Raw genomic sequence first — 16,030 nt, 5'->3', positions numbered from 1 at the left:
CGTTAACTTCAGTGTACATGAAAAGTTTGAGGGAAATCTACCATCCAGGTATTTTTAAGGGACCGTCTCAAAATACAGGTACATTTACTATAGGATTATAATATAGGAAAATGCTAATTTTTGGTACTTTAAAGCAAATTATACAATTACTACAATAGGCATTTGTTCAAACTATAATATTTGATGAGTAATACTATATTATACAATATATGTAAGAAACTCAAAATTCTACCGTCTTGTTACCAGAGGGGGCATCTCAAAATGCAAAAAAATTAGCAAATTTTACTATTTTTATAGAGTATTACAAACTATGATGTACACAATGGATTCACATGAAAACATAATAAAAATATTGGAGATATTCTCAAATTTCAAGTTTTAAATTTCAAGGGCGTATGTTTCTTACTTTTTCTTTAATAATATTTTTTATTACCCCTTTCTTTAAGAGCTACAGATTATCATAACGTCAAAAACACACTGCAACGACGTCAACCTACCTATCAATTGCAAAACCATTTAAAAAATCAATTATATCAAATTGTAATTACATTTTTATACCTATAATTTCTTAATTTTGTTTAATTTTAATAATCAAGCGAAAAAAGTTGCATTAAAACAGTAAATACACTTCATTTTACTATGTAGCTGCAATAATGTAGCCCTCTCCGATTTTTTTTGGGTGGGGGGGGGGGGGGGGAATACTATGATGCGCGAAATATTGCGCAATGGAAACTATAGTCGGCCCCCTTAAGTTAGCATCTGTAAACACCCGCCTTTTTTAAATCATTAATTTAAACATGGTAAATATTTTATATTAAGTGGACATATTATCTTATTATATATTGTGACTGTACTACATGTTCCTTAAACATTAATTAGCAGTACTTTATTTAACAGGTTCCTGTTGGGTACACGACTTCTGGTGGACAAGTAAGTCAATTCTAGACTAGACTCAGACATTGTTTTCTTCTAACTGTGTGTGCATCTGTTATACCACTGTGACACTGTATTGGAATATGAGAATTTATTAGGTACTTTTAATAATTCAGGTACCTTGAGCAGTTCAAGGAGATATTTACAGAGGAGGGGAGGCGGGCCGTGAAGATAACTACTCAGAAACCTGGGCACCCCCCACATGTAGAGTTCACCCAAACCTCCCAAACCCCCACCACCCCGGGGCTGGGACCAGCAGGACCCCAGGGCATTCTCAGTGCACATGCACCTGCTCTGACAGCTGCCATTAAGGGACAGTTTACTCAGGTCTATTTTTGTCATATAATTAAAAATTTTATAAAATATACATGCTATACATGTATGTAAAAAACCACCATTCTCTATTTTCAAAAATTTTGAAGCCAGTCTTTCAGAAAAGATGTTTTTTATGTTGCTAAGAATTAGAGCTCTTAATCTGTAAATTTAAAAACTTAAGAATTTATATCAATGTTCAATCATATCTATGTTTTTCTTTTCTAAATACACTTTATTTTCCTTGCGTTTACTGTCACTTTCGTTTTCCTGCTGTTTACTACTGAGTGTACACTTTCATTTTCCTGATGTTTACTACTGAGTGTACTCTTTCATTTCCATGTTTCCTCTCATGTGGTGTTTACTTTCACTTTTATTTCCCCTTTGTTTATGCTCAGGCTGATTTATCAACCACCTCCTCATCAGGACTGACTGCCAAGAGAAATGTACCAATCCAGCTATCCCTAACCCTGGCCCCTATGGGTATGTATGATATTTGTACTGATATTGAATAATTAAAAAATAAATTGACATTTTAAAAAAGGTAATGTATATACATCCATATGATCAAAATATTATGGTCTGTGTTGCACTATGTTTCAGCACAAGGAGCCCAGCAATCTGGGAACCAGTTACAATTGAACATTCAGAAACCTCAGCAACCGCAGCAGCCAGGAATGAGGGGCAAATCATTGTCACAGGGCGCAGGGCAAAGGTAAGGCATTGTCACAGGGTGCAGGGCAAAGGTAAGGCATTGTCACAGGGTGCAGGGCAAAGGTAAGGCATTGTCACAGGGTTCAGGGCAAAGGTTAGGCATTTTCACAGGCGCAGGGCAAAGGTAAGACCATGTCACAGGGCCCAGGGCAAAGGTAAAACCATGTCACAGGGCCAGGGCAAAGGTGAGAAAAGGCATTGTCACAGGGAGCAGGGCAAAGGTAAGAAAAGGCATTGTCACAGGGAGCAGGGCAAAGGTAAGAAAAGTCATTGTCACAGCTAGGGCACAGGGCAAAAGTAAGAAAAGGCAGGGCACAGGGCAAAAGTAAGGAAAGGCATTGTAGCAGGGTAGAGGACACAGGGCAAAAGTAAGAAAAGGCATTGTCACAGGGCACAGGGTAAAAGTAAGAAAAGGCATTGTCACAGGGCATAGGGTAAAGGTAAGAAAAGCAATGTCACAGGGTAAAGGTAAGGAAGTTTGTTTTGGTATATGCTTATCTCATCATAATTTAAAATTTGTTGTTTATTATATTTACAGGGCCTCATCCTCCACCCCAAGTCCGGCCACCACTCCAACTTCTGCTCCAAGTAAGTCAAGAATTAGGGTTAGAAATACAACATTAACTGAAAGGAAACGATACAAAAAGTCAAATGACTGTAACATTATTCTGTTATAATTCGTAAAAATCAAATGACTGTAACATTATTTGGTTTAATTCATTCCTTGTAGTTCAAGGTCAGTTGTTTTCTCCTGGCCTGGTTCCTTCTCCCGCTACAGCCCAGACCAATAAAGGGGTCACCAGTTTATCTTCACCTCCAACATCTGTCCCTGGCAGGAAGTCATCAACAGAGGGTGCCACTGTACAACAGATCAACCCAGGGCTCCCACAGGGAAATATAACTTTTGTACAAAGTAAGAGATTCAAGTTTGAAAACTGTTTAGTTGCTACACTTGTAAATAATTTGAATTATGCTATATTTAAACCAGAAGATCAATATGGAGGATCAAATTTTGATGATGTTTTAGATGTTTACTTGTAGACACAGAAAATCCGCCCAGCACACAGAGTGGACAACAACAGAACATCGCTAACATCAACATCACTAACATCGGGCTTCCTCCCAACATTAACATCCAGAACCTGACTGGTCTCCCAGGGGTCAACATCGCTAACCTCCAGGGGCTACAGAACATGCAGGTGTCACTGACTGGGGTGTCCATGCCCGGAGGTGGCATTGCTGTCCCCGTGCCCATCAGCCTCATCAACACCAACGCAGGTAAGATCCAAAAATAGTACAGTCAAACTCACCAATGCAGGTAAGATCCCAAAATAGTACAGTCAAACTCAAAAGCAATAGTCCTTACAGGAAAACTCATTTAGTATGAACACAGAAATTGCGAACTCATGGATATAGCGAAGTCATCTTGGATCCCCAGCTGTTTAAAATTAATGAATATCTTATACAATTCTAAAGAATTACGGATATTGCAAAGTAATTTCATAGGTCCCAGCGACTTTGTTATATCTGAGTTTTGCTGTATACAGTACAGCTCAAAAGTAGTAGTCTATTTTATATATTTTATAACAGGTGAACTTTACAGAATCAGAATATCTTTGTCAGTTCTGACCACCACTCTAAGATCCACACCTGTATTTTATGATATTAATATTACAGGTGTAATACACTGAAATCAGAACATCTTTTAGTTCCGATTTACTCTAAGATCCACACCTGTATTTTATGATATTAATATTACAGGTGTAATACAGAATCAGAACATCTTTGTCAGTCCCGACCACCACTCTAAGATCCACACCTGTATTTTATGATATTAATATTACAGGTGTAATACAGAATCAGAACATCTTTGTCAGTTCTGACCACCACTCTAAGATCCACACCTGTATTTTATGATATTTATATTACAGGTGTAATACAGAATCAGAACATCTTTGTCAGTTCGTTGCCCAGTGGTTCTCTATTTCCACCACCACTGGATCCGTGCCCTCTTGTGGTGAAAATGTTTACAATGCATGGCAACCAGATGTCAACACTTCCAGTTTGTCTGCATGGTAACCACGGTAACCATGGTCATGTGTTGGTTCAGCATGCTCTCACTATTTGGCATTAAGGGTGTAAACATTTGACAAATGAAGCGTTTAAATTCATCAATGAAGGCTACTGACAATTAAATGTACAGTATATGAGTGTTTGTGCAGGGAATTTCAGAATTAATCGTTATATAATTAAGTGGTTAGGGAGGGCTTGCTTTAGCATTGCATGTCACTGTTTGATGTCTTGTCTCCTGTATATGGATAATTTCCTTTGAAATTTGTGGTACAATTTCTAGTTTATTGACTTTTATTCTGTTTTATTCTTATTATTAAAATGAAGTTTTATATAAGGCTTTTCTACTAAATGCCTGCTGTTAATTACATGTTTTATACTTTATAAAGTGATTTACAGTATTCAATGACTTAATCTTTTGAAAAATGCTTCAAGTCTTATATAAGGATCTATTGTCCAACTTGTTCTATTAAACTTTAAATCTTTTACCAATGTCAGAGTATCTTTTGTAATTTAGACTTCATCATCTGTTGGGTCAGCACCAACTTTGGTTACCATGGTGACATCAATGCCCACAGCTGTCACAACTTCTGGTTTATCCTTCACTTCATCATCACCTTCATCATCAGCCACAGTCACGTCAGGTAAATAAATCATCATCATCTACAGTCACATTAGGTAAAAAAATCATCATCATCTACAGTCACATCAGGTAAATAAATCATCATCATCTACAGTCACATTAGGTAAATAAATCATTTTATTATATGATTAAATAATTTCCAGCTCTCTGATTGGCTGAGATCTAACTATGTTAGAAAAATACTACGTTGTATTGACCTGCACGTGGCGTTCCAGAAAAACAAGGATTTATTTCCTCTACATTGATCTAAAAATAGATCGGGAAATTCCAAATTGATACAAATTGATTTGGAAAGCTATTTAAACTACTATAACTTTTTTTTAGCTCACCTGAGCCTAAGGCTCAAGTGAGCTTTTCTGATCACATTTTGTCCGTCGTCCGTCCATCTGTCTGTCCGTCTGTAAACTTTTCACATTTTCGACTTCTTCTCAAGAACCACTGGGCCAATTTTGACCAAACTTGGTACAAAGCATCCTTGGGTGAAGGAGAATTTAAATTGTTAAAATGAAGGGACATATACCCTCGCAAGGGGAGAAAGAGAAAGAGCTAATCAAGAAAAGACAAAAATAGGGTTGGGTCATTAAAAAATCTTCTTCTCAAGAACCACTGAGCCAGTAAAGCTGAAACATATGTGGAAGCATCCTGGGGTAGTGTAGATTCTAAATTGTTCACATCATGACCCCCGGGGGAAGGGCTACAATGGGGAATCAAAGTTTTACATAGAAATATATAGGAAAAATCTTTGAAAATCTTCTTCTCAAGAACCACTGGGCCAGAAAAGCTGAAACTTATGTGGAAGCATCCTGGTATAGCGTAAATTCTAAATTGTTCACATCATGACCCCCGGGGGAAGGGCGGGGCCACAATGGGGAATCAAAGTTTTACATAGAAATATAAAGGAAAAATCTTTGAAAATCTTCTTCTCAAGAACCACTGGGCCAGAAAAAGTGAAGCTTATGTGGAAGCATTCTGGGGTAGTGTCAATTCTAAATTGTAGGAATCATGACCCCCGGGGGAAGGGTGGGGCCATTATAGGGAATCAAATTTTCATATAGAAATATATTGGAAAAATCTTTGAAAATCTTCTTCTCAAGAACCACTGGTCCAGAAAAGCTGAAACTTATGTGGAAGCATCCTGGTATAGCGTAGTTTCTAAATTGTTCACATCATGACCCCTGGGGGAAGGGCGGGGCCACAATGGGGAATCAAAGTTTTACATAGAAATATATAGGAAAAATATCTTTGAAAATCTTCTTCTCAAGAACCACTGGGCCAGAAAAACTGAACTTTATGTGGAAGCATCCTGGTATAGTGTAGATTCTAAATTTCTTTAAAAATCTGTCTTAGAAAAAAGACTGACGTATTTTTTTTTTCATGGCAACTAAAATTGATTAAAAAAACTTAAAAAAAATAATAAAATACGACCTGTAAGGTTGATTAACATTTTAATTCTGCATCTCTCTTAATTAGGGCCCCGCAAGGATTTGCGGGTGCCCTATAGTAATCACTCTGTCTGTCCGTCTGTCTGTCTGTCTGTCTGTCCGTCTGTCTGTCCGTCTGTCACTCTTCCGTCCACAAATTTTCTGTTTTTTTCTAATAACTTTTTTTATGGTTGCCCAATCAAGTTCAAATTTGGTATGGTAGTTCAGTAGGCAAAAATACATATTTTGATGCTAAGTTTGGTTCTCTATGTCTTCTGGTTTGGAGCTGGGGTGGTGGGGTAGATTTCTTAACTATGCATAAGAATGAATGTGAAACTTTTTTATGGTTGCCCAATCAAGTACAAATTTGGTATGGTAGTTCAGTAGGCAGAAATACAAATTTTGATGCTAAGTTTGGTTCTCTATGTCCCCTGGTGTGGAGCTGGGGTGGTGGGGTACATTCCTTAACTTTATATAAGAATGCATTAACAAAGAGAGATAACTGCTGAAGATGTTCCCATTCTAAACTGAATGCTGCTATATGAGTCCCTTGGGATTAATTAGCTTTCCTCCTGAAGAAAATCCAGAGCATTATCTTTATCTGTCACATTGAGATGAATTACCACCCCTGTCTGCAAATGAAGTTTGTTTTGAAGTTAAGTCAATTTGGAATGCTATGAACACTCTGAAATGTGGATTTGAATATAAATTTTCATAATTATGTTCCCCAAACGAAGTTGGGGAACATATTGTTTTTACTCTGTTTCTTATTATTAAGGTCTTCCGACTTCCTTCGGAAGACCTTATTGTTTTCCTTCTGTTTTTTATTATTATTATTATTCTTTTTTCATAGTACAGCCGATATCTCAGCTATGCGTGGACAGAATTCACAGATTTTCTCAGGGAAGATGCAACATGAGAATATCTCCAGACGTGTTTTTCATTTTTTCAAAATTCACTTCCGTTCGCGATTTTTGGGGACTTTTGTATTTTTTAAAAGGCATTTTGTCCAGCAGTTTTCTCGAGAACGGTTAAAGATATGAAAGTGAAACTCACTGAGGTAAGAGAACATCGAACTCCATTATGGGCAACGACCTTTATTTTTCGTTGTCGGCACTTCCGGTCGTAAACGGAAGTGAATTCAAAAAGTCAGATTTCTCAACTTTTTTGTTTTTCAATATTTTTCTTTCGTATTTACAGCGTTTATAGCGTGTCTTATGAAAAATCTAAATATGTGTTTAGTATCTTGATGCGTGCATATATTGAAAAGATATGACCAAACCAAACTTTGTCCCACTGTCAGCAGTTCGAATCCCGCTGTGGGCGTTGAATTTTTTTTTTCTTTGTTTCTGTCTTTTTGCAGTTGCAAATAACTCTTCTCTCTTTTTTAACATGTATGGACTATTTTGCCGATTTTTAAAAGCTATTTTTGAGATATTTTGAGGAATACATGTAATAATCATGAGATATGTTAGGAGGCTGCTGTAAATGCACGTAAACGAAAAAAAAAATACATTCTGAAATTTTATGGTATGACGCAGCATAGAATTCTAACGAAAATCGGTCGGAAGACCTGCTTGTTGCACCAGCAACAAGAACGCATCTAGTTAAGGTCTTCCGTTTTCACGGAAGACCTTCTAGTGATTCTACTGTTTCTTATTATTATTATTATTATTATTATTCTTATTTTTTTCCCCAAAATTTTGTGCCGGCGATTTCTCAAAAACTATTCAGTGGTTTTCAATGAATCTTTTAGGAATTATGCGTCATAATATGAACTTTGTTCATCAGAAGGAAAATTTGGAATACTCACCTTCGGTTCCAGGTTACTGACAGTTTTCTGATTTTAAAATGGATTTTTGTCGCCCCTTTTTTACGAAAATGGTCTAAGATATTAACTGGAGACTTGTTAGAGATGATAGATGATGACTCTTAGATATGTGAAATCACCTTTTTGTGTGTCGTCAGTACTTCCGGTCGCTATCGGAAGCGAATTAAAAAAGTCCGTATTTTCTAACTTTTTTGTTTTTCAATATTTTTCATTTATTTTTGGAGTGTTAATAGAAACCGTTCTTATAATGCTCACTATATAATTCGTTTGAACATTGATAAATCCAAACTCTAGATATTAACATTTGAAAATCTGAAGCGGGTCCAATATGGCGGCTGTCTATGTCAACTCCGACATTTCGCAATAGGGGTTTTCAGAGGCAGCCAAGCGTTTGCTAGAACGAAGTAAATAAGGATAAATGGAATGTAAAGGAATACGGGGATTGTCACGAAGTAGTTACGCTGCAATTCTGTGTCAAACTAAGTTTATATCCATGGTCGTCTCAAACGTCTTCTATAATTGGTTTTGGCTGGTTCTCAAAGTAGAAAAAGAAAAGACTAAATGTGCAAATGAAATACATACCTACTATCATTTGTTTTGCGGAAAAACAGATCTTAAATCTTAGTTACAAATAATAGTTTTAAGAAACAATAGCGATGTATGTAGTCGGTATCAAACGTATCCAATGTTTTGCTCATGCACCCTAGAGTCATATTAAACTATATTTGTAATAGGAAAGACAAACATAAGAAAACCATTTTTTAGAAGAATTGAGTTTATATTGATATTCTTGTGTCAAAGATATGATTTAAGTTATTGAACATAAATGGTATCTGATTCCTTGACCGTCTTAGGGCGACACATGTTTTTCTGCGAAACATTTCAACCTTTTCATTCAAGTTTAACTAATCGGGATAGTTCAGTATGGGGATAAACAGGAAATTTTAAAAAGTAAAAAGTTGATTTAGTGTTACTTATCTATTTACGTCATAGAATTTGTAAATGTGTTAAAAACATTTTCTTTACCTTGAAATTTTAGCTATGAGAACGTTCTTTTTTTATTTCCATTGAAGCTATAGCACCTATTTAATGGGACATTCCAAAGAAAAGGCGCGAAGATTTATTCGTGGCGTTTGACGCAAAATTATGAATAGTGACCGCCTTTCATTATTATTAGACAGATGTACTGTTTCAGAAGTATATACAAGGAGATTTAGAGATGTGGTCCTAATAGCGTAACAGTAAGCGCTTTGGATTTTCATGCTGGCGACCCGGGTTCAATCCCCTTTGTTTCCATTAAAAGTTTTATCACTTTTTCAACTCGATTTTTCGGGTTTTTTTTTCAGAATCGGACGGAAGACCTCTCGTTGCTCGCAACGAGTTTCTTTTCTAGTATTCTTACTATTTTCGTATTGACCAACTTCTGGAAATGACCTTTGTCCGGTCCATTTCTCCCGAACAGCTTAAGACATGAAAATTTACTGTGTCGGATATCATAGATCATGACTTGAAGATGTGTCGAACAACATTTTGTCCGTCGTCAATTCTTCCGGTCGTCGCGAAAAAGGGGATTAAAAGTCGATTTTTTAAATTTCTTTGTCTTTCTTTCTATCTTTTTCTGTGATATTCATGGCATAAGTAAAGGCCCCTATTTGCTGATTTAACGTATAACCAGTTTCTTGATTTGATAAAGAAGAAATTAAATATCTTTGAATGTCTTAGAACTTTCGCAAGCGTAGGTTCAACGTTTTCTTAAACACTAAAAAATATTCATTTCATTTTCTCATAAATAGGCTGCGCGGGTAATACACATGGTGTCAATGTGCAGGTAAGGTCTTCCCCGTGATGGGGAATGGACCTGTAGAAAACCTTCTCTGGTTCTGCAGAGTCGAGTTTTTAGCAAATAAAATGTATGAAACATATATCATGTGTGTGCATCTTATACCACGCCCCCATTTTTTTTTATTTTGAAAACTGTAAGAAACCTAGCCCCCACCTTTCTCACTTATTGAAATGGATGCTAATTCCGCTTTAATGTTTTACATTCTACATAAAATGACCATGACATTTATATAACAAGGCACTCTTCTTAAAGTTAAGAAAATGATAAGGCTTAATTCTATATCTACAAAATAATGGTAATTTACAACTCTATATTCAAGACAGCCCCCCCCCCCCCACCCCACCCCTCGGAAGCGCGCAGCCAGGTAGAATTCGCAGATATAACATATACAACTTACAAGTAACGTTTTAAAAGTTTCATTCATAAAAAAATTTAGTTCCCCTTATGTCATCTGATAATTTGCTTCATTCATTCTTCCTATGTTTTGTCTGTAGAATTTATAATTATTTCATTAAAAAAAAATTATCTTGAGAAAATAAAGATTGTCAGCTGCATTTATATTAGCATCTTGCATTTTCTTGTATATCTTTTACTTGCATATGAATAATGTCATTAAATAAAATAAAAGAAATCAAACTCTATTTCCATCTTTTTTAATTCATTCATAAATCCTTGGATCCGCTCGCAGCTGCGCGGTGGCCTCATCGCTACTGTAAACAATTCATTCATCACGCCGAAAATGTTCATGATTCCGCTAAACTAAGAAACTTTACACAGGGTTTATCATCTCATATCAAACATCAGACCTGTCCAATGCAGGAATGCTCGAGTTAAAGAGGAAAATTCAGGAATTATTTTGCGTCCGCCATATTCTGACGTGAACCTAGGCGACAATTTGTAATTAAGGTCTTCCGGCTTCAGCGGAAGACCTTCTAGTGATTCTTAGGTTTCTTTTTCACTTTTCTTATTATTATTATTGTTTTTTTCTTACCGATTTTGTGCACGCGATTTCTCAAAAACGGCTCGATGGATTTCTATGAAACTTCCAGGACTAATGAGGCATTACTTGAACTCGATTCATTTTTTTTCGTTTTGATGACGTCACTTCCGGTTCGGAGTTTTCTGCGATTTTGTGATTTTTAGAGGGTCAATTTGTCCGGCAGTTTTCTCAAAAAGCACTCGACACAGCCGCATGAAATTTTCAGTGATGCTAGAGCAACCTTTGGAGAAGAGTATTAGGTATATCATAACTACCGGAAGTACGAAGCGCCGACGCTCGCTATGGTCCGAAAATAGTCCTATCGCGAATTTCAAAATTTTTAGCACATTTTCTACGATATCTTTTTACCTGGAAATATTTTGTTAAAACATATAGAACAAAAGAAGTGTAGAATTTTAAGACCTTTCAAACGATATCTTGTAAAAGGGGCTGGCCCCTAAAATAAAGGGCCTAGAGGGGCCGAAAGTTTTTTCTTTATATCTCAAAAAGTATTGAGAATTTGTAATACGTCAAAGAAGCAAAGTTGTTCAAAATGTCAAGCTCCATCTATTGAAGTCATCAAAATTCGTCCGTCGTCGTCACTTCCGGCAAAACCGGAAGTGGTCGGAAAACGCGTTTTTTTTTTTTGCCGTTCTTGACAAGTTTTTGGGTTACATATGTCTCTGAGAGCATAAAAAGAAGTTTTTCCGTCCGTTGTCGTCACTTCCGATCAAACCAGAAGTAGCAGAAAATGGCTTATTTTGAAGGTTTTGATGCAAAATTGAAATTATTAAGTCACTGGAGACTACTTAGCTTATTGTTGTCTTTTGTTCTGTCACTTCCGGGCCTACCAGTCAAAACTGGACGGAAGACCTACTCGTTGCTTTGCAACGAGCTTTGCTCTAGTTATTATTATTTTTCTTCTTCTTCTTCCTGGGTACTTTTTTGTCCGGGAATGATCTTGTAAACTGTTCGTCCGATGTAGGTAAAACCTTTTTAGGGTAAGTAGACATGTTATGTAGATTTGCGGAATCAAGGTCATTTTGCGCGCACGTGCTTGCAAGAGCGCGCACGTGCAACACGTGAAATAACCAATATAATAGATATAGCCGCAACTTTTCTATTTTTTGATGGAATGCTTTGAAACTCATAATGTGAGGATATGTTAGTAGCTTAGACATGATGACATGGTCAAAATAGCAAGATCTCACGCGCATGCACGTGCGCATCTCTCTGATTGGCTGAAACTAAAGTCTCAATATCTTTATTGTCTTTTTATGAAATCCTTTGAAATTTTGAACATAGTCATGCAATAGGATATCCTACAACATGACATATAGCAATTATCATGAAAACACGTGCATGCACGTGCGCTGCAATCTGATTGGCTTAAACTTTAAATAGCTATAACTCCCTTGCTTTTCAACCAAACAGGATGGGATTTGGAACATAGATAGATATAATGGACTTCTACAAGAAGGTATCGTCACCATGCACATGCATACACATGCGGGTACGTGCGCTGTAATATGATTGGCTGAAACTTTAAACAGCTATAACTCCCTTGGTTTTCAACCGAACGGGGTGGGATTTAGAACATAGATAGATGTAATGGACTTCTACAAGAAGGTACGGTCACCCCGCTCATGTATGCACGTGTGTGCACGTAAAATGAGTAAAATCAAAATACTCTTAAATGAGCGTATTTTTTCTAATACTTTTGGATTAAATACTTTAATGTTTAGTATATTAAAATATATAGATTGTGTAGACAAAATGATATGGTCATTATGCACATGCATTCACATGTGAATGCGTGCAATGCTAAAATTTTAATGTACTTGGTACACTTCTGGGTAAACGTTGTTAAAGTCTCAAATGCATATAGGGTTTGTTTTTTTTAATGAAGCTTACATGGAATATGGCACCAAAAGAGATATGGGGAGCGTTTGGGGAACATCTGTAACGGTCCCCGTTACAATTAGCACTAGTTTATTTTGTTTAATAGTTATGATTTCATTGAATTCTAAAAACAAGAAATAGATTAAAGAAGATTTTTTGATTTACTTTTGTTACTTATGTTAATTCAAGAATATTATTAATTTTTAAGGTAGTTGTATAAAAACCCCATTCTATCATTAATACTGAAAAAGTTCTTATTGTAACTTTAAAAGAAAATGATGAGAGTCAGGTACAATTAATCCCTTGGGATTTAAATTATCTAGCCTGCTGCAGAAAATTTAGTAGGCTTTTCTTTATCTGTCTTTAAGATTAATGAAAACCTTTGTCTGCAACTGCTGTTTGTTTGAAGTTCAGGTCAAGCCTTCATGATATTTGCATTCATTGAAGGCTGGATTTTATATAACACAAGCTTCATAATTGTTTAAATATACATTCAATGTTAAGTCATTCTTTACTGCCTAATGTAAGTACAAGGATATTATTTTCAGGTTTTTGAATGTTCAGGAATTATCTTGAAATTTTAAGAATACAGTTGCTGTTGCTTATTCTTCGTACATTTTGAATCATTCCGTAAGCTGCACCCTTTTAATTCTACCCCATGGCGGGGCCCTTGCTGACTGGTCAGTTTTCTAGTTGTATTTGGATAGGACTTAATTAAATGCAAACAAGTAATAGGTTTGATCATTTTATTAGTGAATCATATAATAAAACAATTATTGCTGTTTTTTTTGGTCAAAACAATGATTTAGCCATCTTCGAATTACAATATTCTTCACGCCCTCCAGGCTCGGTGAATATTTTACTCCTCAGATGGCTAAATCATTGTATTGACCTCAAAACACAGCAATAATTGTATAATATACATGCTACAGTCACATCACTACAGTCACATCAGGTAAATAAATCATCATCAGCCACAGTCACATCAGGTAAATAAATCATCATCTACAGTCACATCAGGTAAATAAACCATCATCTACAGTCATATCAGGTAAATAAATCATCAGCTACGGTCACATCAGGTAAATTAATCATCATCTACAGTCACATCAGGTAAAAAAATCATCATCTACAGTCAAGTCAGGTAAATAAAAATTAGATAATCTTTCGATGTTTTAATATTAGAGTATCCAAATGATTTGGATATTGTATAGGATTTCAGATTTACCATATTTATATGTACATATAAGGGGCCTGTTTATCAAAAGAACTAAAGACTGAGACAAAAACTTGAGGGGATTTTAGAATATTGCACAATTAATGATACTATTACATATTGTCTGCATAGATATATCCTTCTCAATCCTATTTAAAAAGATTTTCAAAAATTTTTACACTTATGTTTAAAAGAATGTTATTTGCAAAATTACAGTTTTGTCTTTTGTAAAATTCGACCCCAAATCTCTAAAAAAAATACTTTAGGATTTATGTATCATATAGTAAAGGATGATGTAATTTTAGAACTTTTATACAATTCTGTATAATACATCTCATCCCCTGCCTAAGAAATGTATGCATTATCTTGATTTTCTTTTTTAAGATATTCATATTTTTTTTTACTGTTTGGCATACAATTATTAAGTATTTTATGAAATATTTTGGTGTATTACAGGGTCAGTGACTACCCCCAGTACTGTTATCACTGGTTCAGGAGGACTCTTATCCCCCATCATAGGAATCGCCCCCTTTGTACAAGGAGGGGTAAAGACTCAGCCTGGATCTAACATCAGACAGCCATCCTCTGTTCCTCTTCTACAGGTAAATCTAATATAAATCTAATCTCAGCTTCTCACACACAGATAACCTAAATATCTCTCAGGTAAACACAACATCTCAATAAAGGTTAACTAAACATCTCATAGACCTCATAGACAGGTTACCTGAGTATCTCAAACACAGGTAAATAATTCTTACACACAGATAATCTCACAAGGTATGAACAAGCTCCTCATTTTGTATTTTTTTTGGGAGATACTGATCTTGAAAAGCATTTAGGTGAGGTACTCATCCATTTAAATAAAATATCCAATATTGCAGATCCAGGGACAGCCTGGTATACAGTTAGTGGGTCTCCCCCAACAGAGGGCGCCAGGGAAGTCAGGCCCAGGGGTCGTGACCTCTCAGTCTGGTGGTAAACCAGGGTCATCGCTACCAACAACAGGTAAGGTAGAGGCCTAATGAACTGATTAAACAAATTCTGCTGTGTACTTCATTTTCCAATTTTTAAATGTCTAATTAAGAGGAATAGTTCTTGTCTTAGTAGCAGAATGAATATAAAATGATGGAACTTGTAAATGTTGTAACATTTTTTGTCCTTTCCCTTATTACAGTGCAGCTGACAGCACAGAACATTTCTGGACACCAGTTAGCTACCCTGTCTCAGTTCAAACCTAACACACCACAAGGGGGCGCAGTTCCCCAACAACATCTGCTACAACTACAGCAGCTTCAGTATAAACAGCTACAGCAGATCCAAATCCGTCAGCCGCAAGCTGCTGCTTCTCCGCCAGTCAGTAAATCCAAGAGTAAGAAACGGACCACACCAACCCCACCCAAATAGTAGACACAAACAACACCACCCAAACAATAGAAACACACAACAACACCAAGACAACAAGAAACGGACCACACCAACCCCACCCAAACAGTAGAAACACACAATCTGACAAAAACAAAAACATAAATGGACAACTGTCTCCAAGCAGTAGACATGCCTACTTTATACAGCCTCTTCCACAACTGACATTCCAAAAACAGACAACACTAAATCACACAGTGGACATGTGTACCCTACTGAAGACAGATATACTTAAGTATTCCCATCTAATCAATAAACAAATCAAAACCCAGTATTGTACTGCAGTTATTGTAGCAAATAAAATGTTACAGATTGTAAAGTTTATTATATAATTTAAATAATCTTGTTTCAAAGTATATCTATAAATGGTAGTGAAAGAAGAGAAAACAAATATAGTGGTATCAAAATACATGTACAACATGAGGCCATTCCAAGTTTTTTCTATGTTTAGCATCCACAGATGGATTGGTTCTAAGGTTATAAAATTAAAAACAAACACAAATTAAAACCAACAAATACAATATTTTGAAACACAATGTACTCTTTTTAGATTGACATCTCTCTTTTTTTAAGTATTGAGCCAAAATATTTTTCATTAAAGCAAAGACTATATTGTTACAAGCTTTGTCTGCTGGATTCATAACATTTTGTTGTTACAGTCTTTCTAATTCTTTTATCATCTACCATTAATTAACTGCAGATCTTAGCATCAGATATGCAGAATATGATACCATTCACCCATTT

General features: G+C 35.9%; 1 pseudogene; it reads left to right on the top strand.

Annotated features, from left to right (window-relative positions):
• The first annotated feature begins 897 nt into the window (after positions 1 to 897).
• Positions 898 to 15,627, top strand: LOC134238516 (mucin-5AC-like; annotated as a pseudogene).
• Positions 15,628 to 16,030: the final 403 nt, after the last annotated feature.

The sequence above is a fragment of the Saccostrea cucullata genome, unplaced genomic scaffold, assembly GCF_032062105.1.
Source record: "Saccostrea cucullata isolate Sc308-1 unplaced genomic scaffold, CSIRO_AGI_Scuc_v1 ctg9520, whole genome shotgun sequence".
In the NCBI taxonomy this organism is placed as follows: domain Eukaryota; kingdom Metazoa; phylum Mollusca; class Bivalvia; order Ostreida; family Ostreidae; genus Saccostrea; species Saccostrea cuccullata.
Note: the sequence above shows the minus strand (reverse complement) of the source record. Positions and strands in the feature narration are given on the sequence as shown.